Source organism: Vombatus ursinus, unplaced genomic scaffold (genome assembly GCF_900497805.2).
Source record: "Vombatus ursinus unplaced genomic scaffold, bare-nosed wombat genome assembly UNPS02004142.1, whole genome shotgun sequence".
NCBI lineage: Eukaryota > Metazoa > Chordata > Mammalia > Diprotodontia > Vombatidae > Vombatus > Vombatus ursinus.
The window spans coordinates 385486-411404 of record NW_020943920.1 but is presented as its reverse complement, the minus strand read 5'-3'; the positions used below and the strand labels follow the sequence as shown (position 1 = coordinate 411404).

At 40.1% G+C, this 25919-nt stretch overlaps 1 non-coding gene and 1 pseudogene across 1 annotated transcript; one reads left to right on the top strand and one right to left on the bottom strand.

Moving 5' to 3' along the window:
* The first annotated feature begins 1955 nt into the window (after positions 1-1955).
* On the top strand, positions 1956-17654 carry LOC114053568 (annotated as a pseudogene).
* LOC114053622 lies at positions 8191-8297 on the bottom strand. Its single transcript, XR_003570385.1, has one exon. It is a non-coding gene; the product is annotated as a U6 spliceosomal RNA (small nuclear RNA).
* Positions 17655-25919: the final 8265 nt, after the last annotated feature.

Below are 25919 nucleotides of genomic sequence, written 5' to 3'. Positions count from 1 at the left end.
CAGATTACACTTGCTACATCTGATTTTGGGGAGTCATAATGCTATTTATCAGCAAACTCTCTCTAGCTCCTCTCAAGTTACCAGCTGAAGACACCTTCCCAGTGATTTAGAAAGAGTTTTCTTTGTGTTCAATCTCATGTAACATACTCCATGTAACAGATCATATTTGGGTTAACCACAGTTGTTATCTTAGTACTGGCTTGTAGAAATTGGGTGAATAGAAATGTAAAAGATAAAATTTCAAGGCACAGAGATAAGCTTTGTAACTTATACCCACTCTCCCTAAAAAGGGGGAGGATAGAGAAGAGAGAAGGCAGCATCACCATCATCCTTCTAGACAAACAGTGGTTTTTGTTGTTGTTGTTGTTTTTTGTTTTTCTGTATCGGCTTCCACATAGTTCAGCTTCTGATTGTGGCAGCGGTGCCAGCAGCAATAGCACTTGGGAACTCACTCCTCCCATTCGTTTCTCAGTTACCATGGAGAAGTCATGTCCTACTCTGAGCATATTACTCACTTCTCACTTCTCATGAGATTTCTTCCCTCTCCCTCTTTAGGATGAGGGAGAACAGAACTGTCGTTTCCTGGAGCAGACATGGCCCCCAGTGGTCCCCAGATCAGAAAACACTAGTGATTTCTATCCTGTCCCATAGGCTCCTAACACAGACACATTCCAACTTCTTGGGTAAAATGGAGGTCTCATTAATGAAAGAGGGGGAGACCAGTCGGTTTGGAGGATGAATGCCAAAAGCAAGGGATGATTGACACTGAGAGGGATGCATGCCAATTATCAGTCAAGTGCTTGGGGAATGGCCTTGGCCTGTTCTCTCAAGCAAGTATTCAAAGGCCTTATAGAGACACATCTATATTTCACCCTTGGGATTCTACAAGTTGAGTTTAAGATGTCTACAGGGCACCCAGTCTGAAACATCCAAGAGACAGTTGGAAATGTGAAACTGGGAGTCAGGAGAGAGGTTGGCTAAGTAGATTTGAGAATCATCAGCATAGAGATGATCACTGACTTCATGGACACTGATGGCATCACCATGCCAAATAGTACATAGATAGGAGAGGAAGTGGGATCAGAATGGATCCCTTGGGGACCCTCGTGATGAGTGGGCACTTACCCTTGGATGTAGATCCAGCAAAGAAGACTGAGAAGGAGATGTCAGATAGGTGCAAGGAGAACCAGGAAAGAGTAGTGCCAGGAAAACCTAGGGAGAAGAGAGTATCAGAGAAAACGGTGCTGAAAACCATTTGGGGAAAGACTGAACAAATTATGGCATATGAGTGTGTTAGAATACTTGTCACTACACTAAAGCATTTTGCCTACTTATCCTGTCACCCACCATGCCTTGCTCAAGTACCATCCTTGGGCACTCCCATCATCCACTCACTTTGTTCTCAGCTATATGGTGCTGAACAGAGCTAGGGAAAATCACAAAAATATGCCAGTAGGTCAACTTCAAGTTTGTGTTTTATATAATCTCAATTGGGCCCTCACTGAAGCAAGGCTAATTTTTTTCCCCTTCCTAACTGATTCACTATCCCATTCACCACAAAGGCTATTACAAGCCTTTTCATCCTTCATCAAGCTGTTCTTATTATACCTTCTAGTACCCTCTCAGCTGAGGAGCATGTCTAATACTTCTGAGAAAAAGACAGAGGTCATTCTTCAAGGGCTCCTTCTTCTCTTCTCCTCATCTCATAGCATTCAGATAGCTTCTCCCAGGGTTGTTTGCTTTTTTTCCCCCTTCTAATAGACACACATCTCCAACAGGTTTATTTTTAAAGGAGGAGCTGGATTTTTTCTGGAGGGGGAGGGAGGAGAAGAGGGGTGTGGTGTGGAAGAGAAAAGAAATACCTTGCTAATTGTTTCTACAACCACAACAAAGTAGTATATAGGCTACCTTGTATAGCAAGAACACAATAACGGCTTAAAGCTCCAGGTGTTCCCATGGCAATGCTGAAGATGGTTCAGTCTCTGGTATTTGGAATTCAGGCTGCAGTCCTTGCGCTACAGATGGCTTACTGGGCAGGTAGCACAAGTCATGCTCCAACCAAACTTGAAGAGGGCAATGGCAACCTGGCCCAGGTAGAAGAAGATGAAGTGGTTCATCCCATGCACCATGTAGCTGCCAAAGTGCCTCCCCACGATGCAGTCCAAGTGGGACCATGCTTCTTGTCAAACTCCCTGTTGATATGCGCTGATATGTCCTTCTCTATGTTATACTTCTCCAGGGCCTGAATAGCACACACTACAAGCAGGGTCCTGCTTCATTCCTGTCTCATATGGAGGGGTGGTCCCTTTCCTTGTCAAAGATAACCTCCCTCCAATCACCCTCGATGTATCACATCCCATATTCACCAGCAGATTTCCCCCTCTGTCAACTCCACTCTCTCTTTGAGATCTTTGATCTCTCTCTGTCTACTAGTTGCGTCCATGTTTTCTACAAATGTGCTCATTTCTCCACTATTCTTACAAAACAAACAAACCCAAAATAAAAGCCAAACAAACAAAAACCCCTCACCTGATCATCTTATGTCTCTCCTCCATCTTGTAAACTCCTTGAGAAAGCTGTTTACAACAGGTGCCTTCACTTCCTCTCCTTTCACTCTAAACTGTCGGCGGTTTAGAGACTTCCATCATCATCATTCAACTGAATCTGCTCTCTCCAAAGTCACCAATGATCATTACTTGGAGAATATAATGGACTTTTTTTCAATCCTCACCCCTTTTGACCTCTCTGCAGCCTTCAACACCCTAATTACATTTCTAACCCACTGTCCAACCACTAGACCTCTTCTCCTATGTACACTCTCCTTGACAGGTTTTTAATGACACTACTCTCTCCTGGTTCTTCTCCTATTTGTCTGCCCACTCCTCAGTCTTTTTTGCTTGATCCTCCTCCAGGTCATCCCCAGTAACCATGGGTGTACCTCAAGGGTATCTCTTGGGATCTCATTTCCTCTAAATGATCTCACTTGCTGATCCTTACCAGCTCCCATGATTCCAATATCATCCCTGCACAGATGACCCCCAGATCTTTTTATCTAAGCCCTAAGCTGTCTCTTAACCTCCAGCCTTGCACTGCCAATTGCCAATTGGACCTCCTGAATTTGATGCTCCATAGACATCTCAATTTCAACATGTCCAAAACTGAACTCATTACTGTTGCCCCTGCCCCACCCCCCTTCTTCTGAAATTCCCTATTTCTCTCAAGGATGTCACCTTCCTCCCCCTCCCACGTTGGTCTAAACCCTTGCTGCTATCCTCGACTCCTCACTTACACTTACCTCACATATGCAATCTGTTGCCAAATCTCATCTTTTGTGCCTTCACAACATCTCTCATTTGTGCCCCCTTCCCTGAATTCACACAGGCACCACCCTGGTCCGAGCACTCGTCATCTCATGCCTGGACTATTGCAACAGACTTCTGATTTGTCTCAAGTGTCCAGGCCATCTTCCACTCAGCTGCCAACATATCTATCTAAAGTGTAGGTCTGACCAGATAGCTCCCTATCACCTCCAGGATAAAACATAAAGCGCCCTGTTTGACATTCAAGGATCTTTATATGCTACCCCCTTCCCCCTATAACATGTCTGCTCAGGCCATCCCTACAAAAACCAGACCCCAGGTACACGACTTTTCCAGTCCTTTGACAGTTTGCACCCCCTAAGATCCAGTCACACTGCCCTTTGTGCTATTCCTCAAAATAGCACCCACCAACCCCACCCCACCCCCATCTCCTGACTCCTCACCTTTTCAACAACTGTCCCCTATGCCTATAATGCTTTTCTTCACCTCCCTCTCCTCACATGTGTGAACTAACCCCATGGGTACACAGACTGCAGACACATGAGGGATGAGTAAGGGCTTACACAAGTAGACACCTACAGAAACAGGCAGCCACCAATGGGAAATCACAAACTGGTGCTCCACAGCTCTCGTGTGTTATAGTGAGGAGTTGGGGTAACTGCACCAACTCCGCCAGCCCACAAGAGTCTGACAATGGTCAGTGTTCTCTGACAGAAAGAGTGTTGGGCTCCCACTGGACCTCATCAAGTGTGTGTAACCTATTTCAAAAGCACAGGGTGTTTTTTACTGCAGAACGTTATACTTCTGAGTCCTGGACAAAGTTATTTCAAAGTGGCTCAGGAGAAGAAGGGGTGGAGGTGGGATGCTAAAGGCAAGAATAGTGATGAAGAAAGGGACCAGTTGGCCTTTGGAGGCAGTAGGCTGGCACCATAATGGTTAGGATGCTGTACCTGCAGTGAGGCAGGCCAGAGTTTGAATTCTGCCTCAGACACTAGTAGCTGTACGACCCTGGGCAAGTCACTTCATCTGCTTCAGTTTCCTCATCTGTAAAAATGGAGATAATTATAGCACCTCACCTACCTCACAAGGTTGTTGGAAGAATTAAATGAAATAACATGTGTGAATGATGAGATAATGAGATAACATGTGTGAAGTACTCTGCAAACCTTAAGGTGCTATATAAATGTTAGCTAATACTATGATTCATTATCATCATTCTTATCCTCTTCTGTAAATGCATGTACTGACTATGGGCTTCCTTCCCCTGACTAGGTAACTCAAACAAAAACTTCTCCCTTTGTCTGAGCGGAGGTCCTTTTTCTAATACAATAAACAATTCTATCTTCACAAAGTGGGGAAACCTTATAACTTGCCAAAGTCCTAGTTCCCAGTTCTTTGTTTCTACAACTGTGACCTTGCATAGATACTGGAGACAAAGTTGTCCCTCAGAATATAACTTTGGTCAGTAACTAATCCAAAGGGAAACTGAGACGTCATTGGTAGATAACACATCGCTACATTTTTGGTTTTTCCCCAACATTGTTATTCCACATAGATGGATAAGCAAGGGAGCAAGGATGCTGTTGCAGTCTCTTGATGCTCTCCCCCTCCCTCTGGAGAAACAATTTCTCTACAAACAAACAAACAAACAAACAAACAAACCCTCATTTGCCAGAACGGGCAGAGGAGCAGGATTTGACAAGACCATCTCTTTCCTTGGTGGGGGTGGGGGTGGGGGGAGAAGGGGAGAGGGGGAGGGAGAGGGAGAGGGAGAGAGAGACAGAGACAGAGACAGAGACAGAGCGAGAAAGGGAGAGAGAGACAGAGACAGAGACAGAGAGACAGAGCCAGGGAGCCAGAGAGAGAGACAGAGATAGAGAACAGACCTTGTATTAATGATTTGGAGCAATGTTTCATGTGGTTGTTTGATAGCTTGGATTTCTTCCCTTGAGAACCAGCAGCCTGATCACATCTATTGTGTAATGGTTCTTGGTCTTAGATATTTATATCAATTCCTTATTCACCTTGGATGTCAGACTTTTATCCAAGAAATGGAATACAAATACTGTGTTCACAGGTGACTGTTTCCCTCTTAGTTTTAACTATATTGACTTAGTTGTGCAAAATCTTTTCAATTTACCTATTCAAAATAGTCCATTTGCTAGGTAGTATTGTTTTAGACTTGGACTAATGAAGACATTTGTTTGAATGCTGCCTCAGACAGCTCAGAATTCTCAGGAGCTCTTACCTCTCTCAGCCTAATTTTCCTCACTTGCAAAATGGGCATGATAATAGCACCTATTTCATGGGGTTGTTGTGAGTATCAAATGTAAAACTATGTGGAAAGCAATTTGTAAACTTTCAAGTGCTATATAAATATTACCTACAATCAATCAATCAATAAACATTTATTACGTGCCAAGCACTGTGGTAAGCAATGGGGATACAGAAAGAGGCAAAAACCTGTCCCTGCCTTTAAGAAGCTTACAATCTAATGGGGGAGACGACAGCCAAACAAAGACAAGGCAAGCTATATCCAGGATAAATAGGAAATAATTAACAGAGGGAAGGCACTGGAATATAAGAGGGGTTGGGAAAGGCTTCCTATAGAAGGTGAGATTTTAGTTGGGATTTAAAGGAATCCAGGGAGCTCAGTAGTCAGAGCAGAGGAGAGAGAGCATTCCAGGCATGGGGACAGCTAGAGAGAATGCCCAGGGCTGAGAGATTGGAGTGTCTTGTTCGTGGAAGAGCCAGGAAGCCAGTGTCACTGGATTAAAGAGTGAGAGGTCAGAGGCCCCGAGGGAGGGATGCAGGGGGTGAGGTTGGAAACTGGTGTAGGTGGTACAGGTGGTAGACTGGAATGGTAGGAAGGGGCTAGGCTATGAAGGACTTCGAATGCCAAGTAGAGGATTTTGTATTTGATCCTGGAGACCACAGGAAGCTCCTGCAGTTTACTGAGTAGGGGGTTGACATGGTCAGACCTGCACATTTGGAAAATCATTTTGGTGCCTGACTGGAAGATGGATGGGAGTGGGGAGGGACTTGAGGCAGGTAGACCCCCCCTCCCCCCAGCAAGCTATTGTAACAGTCGAGGTGTGAGGTGATGGGGCTTACACTGGAGTGGCAGCTTTGTTAGAGGAGAGAAGGAGGCATATTTGAGAGATGTTACAAAGGTAAAATCTGCAGGCCTTGGCAACAGCTTGGATATGGGGTGGGTGGGGGTGAGAGAAAGTGAGGAGTTCAAGATGACTCCTAGGTTGTGAGGCTGGGGGACAGGGAGGATGGTAGTGCCCTCTACCGTAATAGGGAAGGTGGGGGGGGAAGGGATTTTAAGGGGAAAGATGAGTTCCATCTTGGACATGTTGAGTTTAAGATGCCTACTGGCCATCCAATTCAAGTGTCTGAAAGACAGTTGGAGATGAGAGATTGGAGGTCAGGAGAGAGAAGGATAGGCAGATATGAGAATTGTCAGCATAGAGATAATAACTGAATTTATGGGAGCTGGTGAGATCACCCAAGTGAAGTAGTCCAGAGGGAGAAGAGCAGAGGGCCCAGGACAGAAGCTGAGGGACACCTACAGTTAGAGGGCATGATGTGGGATGAAGATCCAGCAAAGGAGACAGAGGAGTGGTCAGAGAGGGAGGAGGAGAACCTGGGGGGGTGTCCTGAAAACCTAGAGAAAGGAGAGAGTCAAGGAGGAGTGCTCAGCAGTGTCAAAGGCTGCAAAGAGGTCAAGGAAAATGAGGACCGAGAAAAGGCCATTGGCTTTGGCAACTAGGAGATCACTGGTAACTTTGGAGAAAACAGTTTTAGTGGAATGATGAGGTCAGAAACTGGATCTCTGGGATCTACTGAGCCTTGAGTAGGCAGCCTGGGACCTTCAAAGAACAAAGTGGAGGTGGGGGAGGTGGACACTGCAGGGGGGCAAGTCCTAGAGAAGTCATTACTGGAAGGGACTTTAGTTTTCCAGAGAGGTCAACAGAACAGGAGCACTGCAATGTCCTGCCACGCTGAGAAGGCTTCAAATACAGGCCTGTAGGGTTACTAACCATATGTCTATCTATCTATCTGATTACATAAGTACATGTGTTTTTGCTGTTGTTGTTGAGTCATTTTCAATGATGTCTGACTCTTGGCAAAGATACTGGAGTGGTTTGCCATTTCCTTCTCCAGCTCATTTGACAGATGAAAAACCCAAGGCAACCAGGATTAAATGACTTACCCAGGGTCACACAGCTAGTAAGTATCTGAGGCCAGATCTAAACTCAGGAAGCTGAATCTACCTGACTCCAGGCCCAGCCCTGCGTCCACTAGGCCACCTAGCTGATCCCATGGAGATATACATATATACATATGCATACACATACACATACATGTATGTATGTATCTATAATATCTATGTCAGGATCTGGATCTATATCTATGGATCTTGGTTCTGCTTGCTATGTCCTGGTTCATCAGCAGGCTGGCTGTGGAGTGATGAATTGGGGCAGGAAGAGGTTAGGGTTATCACAGGCCAGCTACTGAGTATTAGAGATGGAGAGAGGTGAGGTTTGTATGGATGGAGGCAGTGCCCATGTTGACAAAGTCGTGGATCCTTGAAGTGTTGATACCAGAAAGAGGATGTTACTCAGAAGCTAATTCATTATCAGAATGAGGATGGCCTTCTGCTTGCCATGACCCCAAAGTGCAATAAATGTGTTTTACTCTGGGGGTTCCCCTTGCCCCCTGTACATGAAGTCATGTGTCAGTGACATTCTAAAGTCCAATGAAGTGGGCCCCCTTATCCCATTCTTCCATAAGGCTCAATTCAGTGTTTTGCTTTTTTCTTTTAAATTAACAAGCATTTATTCCTCACCCCCCCCCACTGAAAAATATGGAACACTTCACATATTTGAGTGTCATCCTTGCACTAGGATCAGGCTAATCTGCTCTTGGTTGTTTTAATTTTAGTGTGAGTGCTCCTCAATGTTTTACCAATGGATTAGAGAAAGAATCATTCCAGGCTGCTTTAAATGGGGCAGTGGTGTGTGTGTGTGTGTGCTTGGAAAAGGAAGGACAAAAATTAACTGCAGAAAACAAGTCCTTAAAAATACAACTAGCCAACTGGATAAAAAGTACACTGAAGAAAACAAGTCCCTAAAAAATAAAATTGGCCAAATGGGGAAGGAGGTACAAAATCTAATAGAAGAAAACAATTTGTTAAAAATTAGAATTATGCAAATGGAAGCTAATGACTCTATGAGAAAGTGAGAATCAGTCAAACAGAAACAAAAGAATGAAAAAATAGATGAAAACGTAAAACACCTCTTGGTAAAACAACTGACCTGGAAAACAGATCCAGGAGAGACAATTCGAAAATTATTGGTGTACTTGAAAATCACGATGAAAAAAAGAGCCTAGATAGCATCTTTCAGGAAATCATCAAGGAAAACTGCCCTGAGGTCCTAGAACCAGAGGGTAAAATAGCCATAGAAAGAATCCACTGATCACCTCCTGAAAGAGATCCCAAATTGAAAACACCAAGGAATATAGTAGCCAAATTCTAAAATTACCAGGTCAAAGAGAAAATACTGCAAGCAGCCAGAAAGAAACAATTTAAATGTCATGGAACCACAGTCAGTATTACACAGGACCTTGCAGCTTCTACATTAAAAGACTGTAGGGTATGGAATATAGTATTCCATCAGACAGAGGAGCTTGGATTACAACCAAGGATCAACTACCCAGTGAAAATAAGAATGATCTTTCAGGGGAGGAGATGGATATTCAATGAAATAGGGGACTTCCAAACCTTCCTTATAAAAATACCAGAGCTCAATAGAAAACTTGATCTTCAAATACAAGACTCAAGAGAGACACAAAGAGGTAAACGGGACAGAAAGAAACAACATGTTATTAATAAGGGCAAACTGTTTACATCCCTACAAGGGAAGATGACACTTGTAACTCCTGAGAACTGTATTGTTATTACACCATGATTAAAGGGGTATACATAGAGGGGGTGGATATAAGTTGACTTCTATGTAATGTTAAAAAAAAATCTAATCAAGTGGGTTAAATGGATCCAAGTAAGTGGACAATGAAGTAATATCACTACAAACATATATGCACCAAATGGTATAGCATCCAGATTCTTAGAGAAGAAGTTCAGAGAGTTACAGGAAGAAATAAACAGCAAAACTATACTGGTGGGGGACCTCAACCTCTCCGTTTCTGAACTAGATAAATCTAACCACAAAATAAACAAGAAAGAAGTGAAGGAAGTGAATAGAATATTAGAAAAGTTAGGTATGATAGACTTCTGGAGAAAATTGAATGGAGATAGAAAGGAATATACTTTTTTCTCAGTGATACATGGCATATACACAAAAATTGACCATGTACTAGGGCATAAAAAACTCACTGTCCAATGCAGAAAGGCAGAAATATTAAATGCATCCTTTTCAGATCATGATGCAATAAAAATTATATGTAATAAATGGCCATGGAAAGATAGACTAAAAATAATTGGAAACTAAATAATCTAATCCTAAAAAATGAATGGGTCAAACAACAAATCATAGAAACAATCAATAACTTCATTCAAGAGAATGACAATAATGAGACAACAGATCAAAACTCATGGGATGCAGCAAAAGCAGTTCTTAGGGGAAGTTTCATATCTCTAAATGCTTACATGAATAAAGTAGAAAAAGAGGAGATCAGTGAATAATAAAAAAAAACTAGAAAAAGAACAAATTAAAAATTTTCAATTAAGCACCAAATTAGAAATGCTGAAAACCAAAGGAGAAATTAATAAAATTGAAATTAAGAAAACTATTGAACTAATAAATAAAACTAAGAGCTGGTTTCATGAAAAAAAAAAACAATAAAATAGATAAACCTTTGGTTAATTTAATAAAAAAAAAGACAACCAAATTACCAATATAAAAAATGTAAAGGGTGGAGGAAGAGGAAAGGAAGAGGAAGTAAAACAATAATTAGGAACTATTTTGCCCAACTGTATGTCAATAAATTTGACAATATTAGTGAAATAGATGAATATTTACAAAAATATAAATTGCCCAGATTAACAGAAGAGGAAGTAAAAATAATTAATTATTGTATTAAATAACCCATCACAGAAAAAGAAATTGAACAAGCCATTGAGGAACTCCCTAGGAAAAAATCTCCAGGGCCAGATGGATTTACAAGGGAATTCTATTAAACATTTAAAGAACAATTAATTCCAATACTATATAGACTATTTGGGAAAATAGCTGAAGAAGCAGTCTTAACAAAATTTTTTTTTTTTTTGGCTAGGCAATGGGGTTAAGTGACTTGCCCAGGGTCACACAGCTAGTAAGTGTTATGTGTCTGAGGCCGGATTTGATCTCAAGCCCTCCTGAATCCAGGGCCCATGCTCTATCCACTGCGCCGCCTAGCTGCCCCAACAAATTTTTTTTTTTTTTATGATACAAATGTGGTGCTGATACCTAAATAGGGAAGAGTCAAAACAGAGGAAAAAAATGTAGACCAATTGCCCTAATGAATATAGATGCAAAAATTTTAAATAAAATATTAGCAAATAGATTACAGCAACTTATCACAAGAATAATACACTATGACCAGGTAGGATTTATACCAGGAATGCAGGGCTGGTTCAATATTAGGAAAACTATCAGCATAATTGATCATATCAACACCAAAACTAACAGAAACCACATGATCATCTCAATAGATGCAGAAAAAGCTTTTGACAAAATACAACACCAATTCCTATTAAAAAAAACTAGAGAGCATAGGAATAAATGGAGTCTTCCTTAAAATAATAAGTAACATCTACCTAAAACCTTCAGCAAGCATCATATGTAATGGTGATAAGCTAGAAGCACTTCCAGGAAGATCGGGAGTGAAACAAGGATGTTCATTATCACCACTGTTGTTCAATATTGTACTAGAAATGTTAGTTTTAGCAATAAGAGAAGAAAAAGAAATTGAAGGTATTACAATAAGCAAAACGAAACAAAACTATCATTCTTTGCAGATGATATGATGATATACTTAGAGAATCAAGTGAAAAACTACTTGAAATAATGCACAACATTAGCAAAGTTGCAGGCTATAAAATAAACCCACGTAAACCATTGGCATTTCTACATATTACCAACAAAGCCCAACAGCAAGAGATAGAAAGAGAAATTCCATTTAAACTTACTGTAGACATTATAAAATATTTAGGAGTCTACCTGCCAAAACAAACCCAGGAACTCTGTGAACACAATTACAAAACACTTTTCACACAAATAAAGTCAGATCTAAATAATTGGAAAGCCATTAGTTGCTCATGGGTAGGCCACGCTAATATAATAAAAAGTCCACTCTACATAAGCTAATTTACTTATTCAGTGCCATACCAATCAAATTACCAAAGATTAATTTATAGAGTTAGAAAAAATAATAACAAGATTCATTTGGAGGAACAAAAGATCCAGAATATCAAGGGAACTAATGAAAAGAAATACAGGGGAAGGTGGCCTAGTCATTCCAGATCTTAAATTGGATTATAAAGCAGCAATCATCAAAACTGCTTGGTACTGGCTAACAAATAGACTGGTGGATCAGTGGAACAGGTCAGGTATGCAAGACACAGTAGTCAATGACTATAGTAATCTATTATTTGAGAAACCCAAAGACCCCAGCCTCTGGGATAAAAACTCATTATTTGACAAAAACTGCTGGGAAAAATGGAAAAGAATATGGCAGAAACTAGGCATAGACCAAAATCTCACACCATATACCAAAATGGGTTCATGATTTAGATATAAAGGCTGATACTATAAGCAAACTGGGAGAGCAAGGAATAGTTTACCTGTCAGATTTATGGAGAACAGAAGAATTCATGACCAAACAGGAGATAGAGAACATTACAAAATGCAAAATGGATAACTTTGATTACATTAAATTGAAAAGTTTTTGCACAAACAAGGCCAATGCAACCAAGAATAGTAAGAAAGTAGAAAATTGGGAAAGAATTTTTACAACCAGTTTCTCTGACAAGGGCCTCATTTTTAAAAATATAGAGAGAATTAAGTCAAATTTATAAGAATACAAGTCATTCCCCAATTGATAAATGGTCAAAGAATATGAACAGGCAGTTCTCAGATGAAGAAATTAAAGCCTTCTATAGTCATATGAAAAAATGCTCTAAATCACTATTGATTAGAGAAATGCAAATCAAAACAACTCTGAGGTACCACATCTCACCTATCAGATTGGCCAACATGATAAAACAGGAAAATGATAAATGTTGGAGAAGATGTGGGAAGATTGGAACACTAAGGCATTGTTGGTGGAGTTGTGAAATGATCCAACCATTTTGGAGAGCAATTTGGAACTATGCCCAAAGGGCTCTAAAATGTGCATACCCTTTGACCCAGCAATAGCCCTTCTAGGGCTGTATCCCAAAGAGATCATACAAATGGGAAAAGGACTCACATGTATAAAAATATTTATAGCAGCTCTTTTTGTGGTGGCAAAGAATTGGAAATTGAGAGGATGCCCATCAATTGGAGAGTGGCTGAACAAGTTATGGTGTATGAATGTAATGGAATACTATTGTGCAATAAGAAATGATTAACAGCCTGACTTCAGAAAAACCTGGAAAGACTTGTATGGACTGATGCTAAGTGAAGTTAGCAGAACCAGGAGAACATTGTACACACTAAAAGCCATGTTGTGTGATGACTAATATTGATAGACTTAGCCCTTCTCAGCAATGCAAGGATCTAAGACATCTCCAAAGGTTTTGTGATGGAAAATGCTATTCATAAAGAAGAAAGAGGTATGAGTTTGAATGCAGATTGAAGTATAGCATTTGTTATTTTTTTTTCTTCTGTTGTGTTTTGTTTCCTCTTTCTGGTGGTTCTTCCTATTGGTTCTAATTCCTACTTACATCACTAATGTGAAAATATGTTTAACAGGAATGTATATGTATAGCCTATATCAGACTGAGCGCTGTCTTGGGGAGGGAGGTGCAGAGGGAGGGGAAGAAAAATTTAAAACTCAAAAGCTTATGGAAGTGATTGTTGATAAATCAAAATAAATTAATAATTAAAAAAGGGAAAAAAAGAATTTGGATGGTTCAAAAATGTTCTTCAGCCTTGTATTTTGTAAAAATCCAAAATCCACTTCCCCTTTCCTTGACCTCAATTTGTTTCATGTAAAATGAGGGGATTAGACCGGAAAATTTTTAACAACCACAATAGTATTTATATAGCACCTACTATGTGCCAGGCACTATGCTAAACACTACAAATATCTTCCATTCAGTGTTCTATGATTCTAAGATTCTTCCTCTGTTGGTTTCAGTTTTAGCTTCCTCTCTCTTCTCCATTGGCTAGCTACAACTACAAGCTGAATCAAAGGATTTAGCATTGGAAAGGAGAAACTATGCCCCAGAGTTAGACATGGTCTTCTCCAAGGTCACAATGAATCTCAGTTCTTCTTCCCCAATGATCTTGATCTATATGTGAGAGTGCAGAAGTAGTGTGGACCATACCTCAGAGATGGAGGCTTTCCACACTCCCCAAGATATGTTTCTATAATAACCTTCCATAAATTAGCACAGTGTAATACATGATTTTTCATTCATTTATTTTTTCCAGTTGTTAGGCATACAGCTTGTCTATATACCTCAAACAGAAATTTGAGGGTTCAGGCACCTTCCTAAAAATGTCTCTGCATGTGCAGTGTGCAGGGTGGTGATCACCTTGAATAATCTAGGGCTGATTACTGCACAACAGAAACCTTGGGGTGAGAGGCCTTGCCTAGTGGATTAGGAAACTACCCAGATTTCCCCAGGGTAGTGTGGCTTTGTATTTGACCTGGGCCAGATTACCCAGTCTGCCCAGGTGCTGCTGACCTTGAACTTGAATAGACTTTGGGAGAGACAATAAAGGAGAAGCCACTAGAGCAGGCAGAGGATCATGCAAATAGAGAGCTGTGATAGATCAAGATAAGCTAGATGCCCACTTCTGGGTGTTTTTTTTTTTTCAAGAGAAAGTTGAGTTCTCTAATTCAGGTCAGATAGTCTTTGATTAGAGGACTGAGCACCCTGACTCACACCTAGGTCTCTGCTGGCAACTTATCCCCTAACACCTCAAATTCTGGTTCTGTTAGAAATCTTTGAACAAGTCACTTCCTCTCATTGGGTCATAGTTTCCTCATCACTGAAATGAGGGAGTTGGAATTACATGATCACTAAGGTTCCTGTCAAGCTCAGACATTCATTCTGTGAGTCTCAATCCCTTCTTCTCCCTGAGTCTAGTTTCTTCCTCTTTACAAAAGAAAAAAAAGCAAAAGGGAGAAATGAAACAAAGAGGCTTTAACATGACCAAATCTCAGGCTCTGTTATAAGCAAGGAAAAGAGAAGCATATGTAATAGAAAGAAAGGCAGATTTTGAGACAGAAGACCTGAGTTCAAAGCCATTTAGTTCACCTCTTGGAAGGAATTTGAACTCATTAACCTCTTAGAGAAGGGCTCTTCTGGCTCACAGGCTCTGATCTTATGATCACTGAATTTAGGTATATCTCCCAGCCAACCTTTTTAAAGTATAGGTGAACCCTGAAGGAAAACTTAGAATGATGCGAATAAAAGACAGCTTGTACATTGGCCTCAGCTTTTAGCTCAGATGCCTTTTGAGGTGTCTCTCACCTGCTGGAGGCACATTTGATCTTCTAAAAGCAAGTACCACAGGCTTTCATTTCAGCCCATCCTTCCATTCTTCCAAAGAGTACAAGAAAGCAACTAGCTGTTTCTCATAATGCAGGCATTTTTTGCTCAAGTTCAATGCTTCCTCATGGTGTAGGTGAGTTTGTAGGTGCAACATACTCACACCCCTCACTGGTTTAAAGATTGTGCCAGCAACTTGGGTGGGGGGCTGGGAAGAGTTCTTTTGGGTCAGGCCAGGGAGCATTTTGGACAATGAACCCCTTTTCTTCTACACCTCTTGGTGTCCATTGTGGCATATGTTGTAGATGTTTTATCTCAGAGCATTATTATTATGATTACATTCAAGGACATTTGTCCCTGGCCTGTTGACAAGGCATGAAGATACTGTGTTATTCAAAGATCTCAATGACTCCTCAGGAACCTTCAGACTTTCAATGTGTCCAAAACTGCCTGATCTAGGGCAAAGTCTTATCATTCCCTTCCTGGTCTGAGATTAGCAAGCTCCGGATACTGGGTAGAGTATGGATGACACAATTGTAGGTTAGAACTTGATAAATTCCAAAACCCACGCTGCCTAGGCCCACTCCCTTTTTATGTTACATAATCTCAACTAAGACCTCGGTGCGTGGCAATGCTTTTAACCCTCCCTGATGGATTTACCCTCCCACTCACCACAGCTGACACTCCAAACCTTTTCATCCCTTCTCAAATCTCACAAGGTTCCTCCTCCTGATACTGCCTTAGCTGAGAATCTTGCCTTGGATTTTGTTGGGAAGAAAACACAATTGAGGGGCAGAAGGGGACACTTGAAACAAGCCAAGCCGAGGGGAGCGCAGCCGCCGCACCTTTGCCCGCCTCCAGTCCAGCTTGTGACTTGGTCCTTGGGGGTTATCAGCTGCGGCGGCGGCGGCAGAGGAGACCAGGAGTGCGGGGTGTGAGCCGCCGTCAGCCTAAGTTAGGTCCTCGCCACACAGTGCCTGTACTATTGCCTTGGTCTCCCTGTCTCAAGGATTCCTCACTCCAGTGCATCCGCCATAAAGCTGCCGCAGGTGTTAGACAACGTCACCGAGTTTTTATCTGCTGGGGCAGAAGTATGCCTCATCTTCCTCAAGGGTATCATGGAGAATCTGATTGTGAAATACTTTGCTAAGGCTCGTGAGAGACTAGAAGATCCTAAACTTGAAGCTGTCAGTGAGAATAACTTGACACTAATGAATGAAATTCTTGAAGACATCAGTCCTTTAATAAATGTAGATGAAAAAGTTGCAGAGCTGGTCAGCATTCTCAAGGAGCCTCAATTTCAGTCACTTTTAGAGGCCTGTGATATCTTGGCATCCAAGTGTTATGGCTCAACTTCATCTAGCCCAGAAATTAATCATTGCTCTGTGAACAGCCAGAGGCTGCCAGTAGATGCCATTCCTATACTCAGTATCCACAAGAGAGGAGGAGAGCCCTTAGGCATGACATTGAAGGTTGAGAATAATGATAGATCAGCAGGGTCTTCTTCATGTGGGGGACATCATTAAGGAGATCAATGGCCATGAGATTGGGAACAACCTCAAGGAGTCACAGGAGATCCTGAAGAGCATCAGTGACAGCGTCACATTGAAAATTCTGCCCAGCTACAGGCACGCCATCACCCCTCCAAAGATGTTTCTAAAGTGCCATTTTGATTATGATCCCTACAATGACAACCTGATTCCCTGCAAAGAGGCAGGACTGAAGTTTTCAAAAGGAGACATTCTTCAGATTGTCAACCTCCAAGATCCAAACTGGCAGCAGGCTAAGCATGTAAAAGAGGGAGGAAGTGTTGGCTTTGTCCCCAATCTCTGGAACAGAAGAGGAAGGCTTTTGTTAGAAGAGACTGGGAAAACCCAGGGCCTTTTTGTGGAACTATAAGCAGTCAAAAAAAGAAAAAGATAATGTATCTCACAAGCCAAAATGCAGAATTTGATCAACATGAAATCCAGATATATGAAGAAGTAGCAAAAATGCCTCCCTTTCAGAGACAGATATTAGTATTGATAGGGGCCCAGGGTGTTGGCCCAAGAAGCTTGAAGAACAGATTCATAGAATTAAATCCCACTAGGTTTGGGACCACAATACCATTTACCTCATGGAAATCAAGGGAAGATGAAAAAGATGGCCAGGCTTACAAATTTGTGTCACGAGCTGAGATGGAGACAGATATTAAAGCTGGAAGATACTTAGAGCATGGTGAATACCAAGAAAACCTCTATGGTACCGGGATAGACTCCATCTTGGAGGTAGCCGAGACAGGGAGGATGTACATCCTGGACATGAACCCAAAGACTCTGAAAGTATTAAGGACATCCGAGTTTATGCCCTATGTCATGTTTATTGCTGCTCCCAAATTAGAGACACTGCATGCTATACACAAGGCCTTGGTGGATGCTGGTATCACCACCAAGCTCCCAATGGACACCAATCTGAAAAAAATAGTCAATGAAAGTGCCTGCATCCAGAGAACCTACAACCACTATTTTGATTTGATTATTATAAATCATAACCTGTACAAGACCTTTGAGAAACTGCAGTCTGCTATCAAGAGACTGAAAGCAGAGCCACAGTGGGTCCCCATCAGTTGGCTGTACTAACAAATCCATTCATGAATAATTAGACAAAAGGATAACTGAAACTTTAGAAATATACATTTGTCTATGAAACTGTGTGCAGAGCTAGATGGTACCAGTTCAGTCAAGGCATTTTCACTCTGTAGGATGAAATATTAGCACACAACTGAATTTTTACAGAAAATATTGAAGGGGAAGCAGACTTAAATATGTCATTTATCTTAATTTTTCTGTTTACAGATAATCTTTCTAGTTATATCACAGAAAGAAATGCATCTAAGCATTTTGAATGTTTTCCATTTAGCATTTTGCCTTTTTAATCCAAGTTTTCCAATCATTTGCTTTAACAATGCATTTTGGTCTCACGTTTTCACTGTGATAATGGATACATGAAGCAGCTTTTGTAAAACTCTCATCATAGTTCTGCTGTCATTTACTCTTATTAAGGGAAAATATGAATTACTGAGCTGTCATCCTAATTTAATTTTTTATGCAAGTAGAATGTTAATAATCAATGACATAACCAACTTTACTTTACCAACGACTTTACTACTTTACCAACATCATTTTATTCAGTATCTGCTTTCTGCACTATTATTGGAGGTAGACATGGTTGCCCATTGTACTTCACACATACTGTAGATCCCTTTCATCTTGGTCGTTTAGGGGAAAATGCAATGCAAGATCTTGCACTCTGCTATAAGGCCATTCTTGCAAACCAACATTTTTCAAACATCCAATGCAGTGTATTATTTTGAAATAGCATTAGTAACTCCATTTTGCCCTCACCTACCATTTTTTGAAGTTAAGTTTCAACTTCTTGTAAGTTACCTGATTACAGAAAAGTCACAAGATTACCCCCTCTCCAGCTCAGTGTCTCCCTATCCCCTTTATCAATAAGAAGCCAGGTGTCTCAGTTCTGTACTTTCATGCTCTTTAACTGTATATTAATTGTGTAGAAACCAAGGTTCAAGGTCCTTGTGCTGACTGAGAGCCTTGGATCTGACCTGTTTTGCACTCACATGCCTTGCTAAATAAATCATTGTCTGGATGGGTCTTATTTCTCTGTAACAGTTTATGGTAAGCCAGCCAGGAGGACATTTTGAGTCTCCATTGTGACAACTGGACCTTCCTAGAAGGAATATCCTCCAGTGCTCTAGTAAGATTTTTACTAAGGAAGTTTTTTGGTGAAGGAGACCCCATCCTCTGACCTCCACATTCCCCAAACCACATCTAGAGGGCTACCTTTTTAGAGGTGAGTGGTCCCTGATGAGGGTACCATGGGTGCTAGCTCTAGTAAGCCAATGGATACCTCCTTAGGGAAGTTCTTATTGGCTTGGGAACAGAGGAAGCTTTCCATTCAGAAGGGGATGACTAAGCATAGGGTTCTAAGAGGGCCTCAACAGAAGCCATATAATGAAAGGGGAAAAAAAGACAACCATGGTACTCTTAAGAAACCACTTTGTAGGGTGAAATCAGAGAAGAAAGAAGTATAAAATCTATGGTAAGATAGCACAGAAAAACAGCTTAGAAAGGTGGAAGAGGCTAATAAAGCCTCACAATCACTCTCCTGGCTGTTGGTAACGTTAAGCAGAGACTTATTCTCACTGACTTTTGATTAGGCTTTCAGTGAGAGATAAGGAGGAAAAACTTGAAGATTCTTTCTCCCTGCCTTCACAACCCAGGCAAGCTTGGATATTACAGAGCTAAAAACAGACAAGATAAGGAAGGAAATATTTTTTCCTGGCTTGTAGAAATTTATGACATTATAAACAAATTAGAAATGAAAAAATTGTAACTGAAATGTAATATCTTACTCTAAATTTCCAAATTATGGCTTAAAGATTTTTGTAACTGCTAAAATATCTCAGTGGATTTTTTGAGGTTTGCAGCTAGGATTCAGATTAAGTACAAACAACTTCTGTCTTCTTCCTGGAAAGTTAGAACAAGCAGAACTGAAGCTAGTGTGAAATGATTCAACATAATTCACTTGTTTAGGTAAATTAGTAGCCCCATCACCTAAATTGAAATAGACTATGCAGTGAAATGTTAGACTAGAATATGACTGAGAAATAAGATGAGATAGTCTTAAGAAAGTAGTGAAGATAAAGAGGAGTAAGGAATCAGAGTGTAAAATGAAAGGTTTAGTTTCAAAGTTGGTAGGCTTTAATCAAAGTCTACAGGAGGGATATAAAAAGGAAGGAAGAGAGAAAGTTTAAACAAATAGAGGTGAGAGGAGAACAGGTAGAAAGCTAAAGAAAAGTGAAGTCTGTTTGCACTAACAGTGTGAATGGAGGGTTTGAAAATTTTGAAGTTTGAGGGTTTGGAGTTTAAAAGAGGTTTGAGAAGTTTGATTCCATTGAGCTAAGCCATGTGGAGCTTCTTCCTATCCTTTGCCTTGGACTTCCTGGGGTTAAAACTGAAAAGTCTCAGGGAAAGGTGATATGTGTACTTTTTGCACCCTCTTAAAATATCTGAGTGGGGTTAGGCTAAGAACACAAAAGAAACTGACAGGGTTCATAGGGTGATTTTAAAGGAACCAAAAAGGTGTATTGGAAGATGAAAGTAGCACCATGATTCTTTGAAAGTGGGCTAATTGAAAGCTCTGGCTCCTCAAATTTAAGGTGCTGGCTGCTAATAAGCCCTTGGGAAAATTGATATTCCGAATGATACCATTAATAATTTATACATTCAGTTTTAATTTGGTTGAAATTTGTCCTGAAACTAAATCATACTATGGTCTCATTCACAGTGAGATGTGTTCTCCTATCAGGATAATTGTGGGAAACCAGAACTTAATGCAAAATATGGTGCTGGGGAAATACATGGATCAGAAAAACCTGAGTTCAAATCTCAGAAATGTATTAGCTGTGTGACCTTTATCAGGACCTTCACCTCTGTTTGCTTCAGTTCCCTAATCTGTAAAAGAGATAATTGTACCCACCTCCCAGGGTGGTGGTGAGAATCACATGATTGTAAGTAAGAACTATGTAATTGTTAGTAAATGTAAGTACTTTATATTGTCTTGAATGCAATCAATATAGAATACCAAAAGTGATCAAATGAATGATTTTCTATGTAAGATAATTTGGAAATACATTTGACTGAATTGATATTATATGACTGATAAGTTTTGTTTCATATTTTAAATACATGATATTGTGTACTATTTTGTGTTTCTAAATTTTTTCTTACATTGTGAAATTTGGGAAGCCATTGTATCAGAAATGATATTAGAAAAGCACCTTCTCCTTTATTCTGGATGCTGTTAGGTTATGAATTGAACTGTTAAAAGAAAGCAGAAAAATGTTTGAAATCTGTTAAATATGTAATATCCCATTAAATAAATTTGCTTTAAAGTGGATAATATAGTAAAGAATGAGCTTTATTTGAGATTATTTGACCATCACTTGTGAAAATTATGAAATTGTATCTGTTAATAAATATGTGCTGAAGCTACATCTTTGAACCAACTGAATGACAATAGACCTTAGGTTCAAATATTTCATTTTGCCTTAGGCAATATGGATCTGTTAGTCTGGAGACTTAGCCCCAGTATTTTTCTGGGGGTTCTGAGTCAACTATCATGTATTCCCTGTATGTGTGAAATTCCAGGATGTGATTATTCTTAATTTATAAGTGAAGGATAAATGAAATACCTTATATTTGCTAATTGTTAACAGTTGTCACAACGTGGGGAAGATAATAATAACTTAGCCCTATGCTGTGATTTGTGAAATTTTGCTATTTGAGGTAAAATCTCTTGGGACTGTAATTTAATATTATTCTGAGTTTTGATTTCAGATATGATTGCCTGGATTGTTATCAATTCAATAGTCCACCATTCATGGGGAATGCCATGTGCTGCCCAAAGGGAGAGGACTCTGAGAACTGCTACAAGTGGATGTCTCTGTCACAGAAAGTTGAGAGGATGACCTTGCCTAGGGAAAGGTATGATCCTCTTAACTCAGCTTCCCCATTGTGCTATTTCCTTTCTGAACAGGAAATTTTCTCACCTAGTTAATTCTGAGCTTGGCTTTTGATACCTTGCAAATGATGTGGAACTTTGTTACTTGATTGTCTGTCAAATGTGACCCATGCCTGGAATCAGAGCTAAGGTAGTTTTTTCCCCTGTTAAGTCTGTCTGTACCCTTGGGGGGACAGTCTTGATATCATCATAACCATATCCTTCCTTTTCCTTTCATTGCAAATTTCTATAATCAGGGCAGGTGAACAGTGGAAGTTTTGTGGGAACAATACTAAATCTATCAATTACTAGATTAATGCTGGAACATCTGAGTTACTATAATAGGATGCAAGTGGGGAAAATCTTACTATTTTAATCTGAATTTGTAGTCAATACCATATTCTAAGCAGCTAATAGTTCATGTATAAGATTAGGTCCTTGAAATACCTCATTCTTTCAGGATGATATGGAGATAATATTCTCAAGATCAGGGAATAAGACAAAGATGTAATGTAAAAAATTTCTAATTCAATTGGGTAGTAAAATTTGAGAAAGCAACAGGATCATACTGTTTCCTTTAAGAACTAGGATATATATATATATGTATGTATGTATGTATGTATACATACCCAATGTTTCTAATGGGATATACAGGCCTTGAGTGTTTTAAAAATAAGATCTCAAAATTGGATTAGGGATTTTACATATAAAATTGCATTGATAATTGTAAAAAAAAAGTGGAATAATGTTCCTATTTTGAAGTCTATCTGATAATACTAAGAGACAGAAGGATTCATTTTTCAAGTCAGGCCCTCATGGTTCCTTTTTAAAGATTCTTCCTTCAGCCTGCTGATGGCAGTGCCAATATCAGGTACAGGGTTTAGGTAAAGATGGAAAAATCATGTAAAAATTGAAATTCTCTGAAGTTTCAGGTGAACTATGGGTTTCTTATTTGATGTTCTTCTTATAGTTCAGTTTTTTTTTTTGTTGTTGTTGTTTTTTGTTTTTTGCCTTTTGGTGAGGCAGGCGGGGTTAAGTAGTTTTCCCAGGGTCACACAGCTAGTAATTGTCAAATGTCTGAAGTCAGATTTGAACTCAGGTCCTCCTGACTCTAAGACTGGAGCTCTATCTACTGTGCCATCTAGCTGCCCCAAAGTTAGTTGTTAATAGGATCAGAACCATAAGGCTTGAGATGGTTTTCACCACATGGATTAGTTATTGGAAAACCAAATTGAGGAGGTTGTACCAAATTGTATTAAGTCTTGTTACTGGCAGATTTTTGCAGAATTACCTAGGAATCTGTACAAGTAAGTGACTTGGAACCAGAGCTACTAGGAGGAGTTCCCTTCAGAGCTGCTCTGATGAGACGTATTCCAGAATGTCCAAGGGAAGATGTTTCTAGGGACCAAATGACTACCTGGAACATTTGGGACTAAAGATGAAATATGCTGATTAAATGAACATTGGGAGTGGGTTATCAGGTTACAAGGGGACTTGATGTTACTCAATATTCAAGATCATTATTGTATTACTTCAGCTTTTTGTTTCATGGTATCCATGTTCACTGAGCTTTCTTGGTTACATTGATGACATAAATCTCTTCTCTCAAATTAGTCCATGATGAGTACTCTAAGTAGTTTGATCTGTAGCCTTACTTAGTTTACCTATAGAATCTATTTAACAAGGTTTGTCTCCTTAGGGGATATATGAGATTATGACTCTGCATGTACAACTCTTTGTGATTCTTCAAGTGTGCATAATTTGTTGCTTATCTTTGGTGACCAGATACTCCTCTCACCCTATCCATTTGATGTCCCTTAAGGAAGACTACCATTATGTTCAGAAGTCCCTAATAGATGAATCATTTAAATGAATGATCCTAGGGGTTAAGAACCTCAGGATTAAAGGGGGGAGTTTTGTATTGAAATAACATTAGTAACTCTATTTTGCCCTTATCCACCATTTTGGGAAGTTAAGTTCCAGCTTCTTGTAAGTCACCTTGATTATGGAAAAGCCACAAGATGGAAAAGTCACAAGACTACTTTCCCCCTTCACCTTTTGCCTCCTCCACCAATAAGAAACCAGGTGTTTCAATCACTACATCCTGTTTTTTTCACTCCCTTTAACTGTATATTAACTGTGTAGAAACCAAGGTTCAGGGTCCTTGTCCTGACTGAGAGTCTTGGACCTGATCTGTTTTGCACTCACATGCTGTGCTAAATAAATTGTTGTCTGGACAAGTCTCAGAATTCTTATTTTTCCATAACAACTGAGAGTGAGATGCTGCTGTTCACTTGTAACATAGTACACTTTGTCTGAAGAAGAGGGATGCACACAGAGGGAGCACAAGTGGGATGGGCAGAGAAAGAGGAGGGAGACAGAGCATGATAGGGGGAAAAGATGGTGAAAGAGTACTTTATGATTCAGGAAACTCATGGCAAAGTATTTATTTTCACTAGTGAAAAGTTCACTGATAAGGAAAACTAATTTAGAAAGCTTTTAATTGTGATATGGTAAGCAGTTATATCTTACATCTGTGAATTCCTCTGATATTTAAAGATGTTCTTAATTTTCCATTTTGAGGTATTGGTGAGTGAATCCTGCAGGTTTTTTATTATTATTTTTATTTTATTTTTTCCAATTACATATAATTCTTAACATTCTTTTTTTTTTAATTTTGAGTTCCAAATTCTCTCTCCCTTCCCTCACCCTTCATGAAAAGGCAAGCAATTTGAGAGAGATTTTATGTGCATTCATACAAAACATATTTCCATATTAGCCATGTTGCAAAACACAGACAAAAAAATAAAAATTAAAAGTTTAAAAAAGTATGCTTTGATAGCATCCAGACTCTATCTTTCTCTAGAGGTAAATAGCATTTTTCATAAGTCCTTCAGAATTATGTTGGATCATTGAATAGTTAATATCAGAATATTGTATAATATTATATTGTATATGTATATATAGTATATATGCATATGTGTATATATATATACACAATATTATTCAATATACAACATTGCTATTACTGTATACAATGTTCTCCTGGTTCTACTCACTTCACTTTGCATCAGTTCATATAAGTCTTTCCAGGTTGTTCTGAAAGCAACCTGCTTGTCATTTCTTATAGCACAATTACTATTGTATTCCATATTGTATTCAACAAATACTGTTGTATTCCATTACATTCATATACCACAACTTGTTCAGCCATTCCCCAATTCATGGGCATCTCCTTAATTTCCAATTCTTTGCAATCACAGAAAGAGCTGCTATAAATATTTCTGTACATATAGATTCTTTTTTTCTTTTTTTGTCCCTTTGAGATACAGATTTAGTTGTGCTATTGCTGGGTCAAAGGGTATGCACAGTTTGGTTGCCCTTTGGGCATAGTTCCAAATTGCTCTCCAAAATGGTTGGATCAGTTCACAACTCCGCCAACAGTGCATTAGTGCCCCAAGTTTCCCACATCCTCTCCAACATTTATCATTTTCCTTTTCTGTCATATTAGCCAATCTGACAGGTATGAGGTGATACCTCAGAGTTGGTTTAATTTGCATTTCTCTAATCAATAGTAATTTAGAGCATTTTTATATGACTATTGTGAGGGACTGTCTGATGTTGGCAGCTGCCAGTCTGGTACTGTGGCATGGGTAAGGTAAGATCTGGGTATTTTGGAAGTCGAAGCAGGGACTGTGGTAGGCAGAGTCGTGTGTACTGGGATGGGCTGGATTCGGAGAAGCCATGAGGCAATTGGGCAGTGCTCTGTGACATAAGCTGGGTGCAAGGAAGTAGCCGAGCCTGAACTCCTGAGGCAAGGGGCGGTGCCACGTGGGAGTGGGATGGCAGAGGACTGAGTTCCCTCTGCTTAGTCCCCTCCCTATATGCAACGTCATCCCCAGATGCCTCTTGTGACCTTCCTGACCTTGTGCAGCACTGACCCAGTCCCCTCCTGAGTCTGACTTCCTAGGTCACGTACTCTTGTCTATGCGTCAATCCCAGATGCCTCCTTCCTGTATCCAATCCTGGCCTCCTACGTCACTCCCTCCCCCTTGGTGTGCTAAACTCAGACAGCCCCTTCCGGTATCTGACCCTACAATCATTGGCTAGTAGCGGGCTGGGGAGGAGGGGCTAAGTAGGTACTTAGGAACAAGCGTGGTCAGAACACGCGCGCGCTCTCCCCTGGCTCCTGCCTGTTGCTCTGGCCTTGCTGCTTGGGCTTGCTATGATGGTTTGCTGTGTTGGCCTCTGAATAAAACTCTGGTGTTGGTGCCTTCCCATGGCTTGTCTCTGTGTGGTGATCCGGCTGAGAACCGAGGACC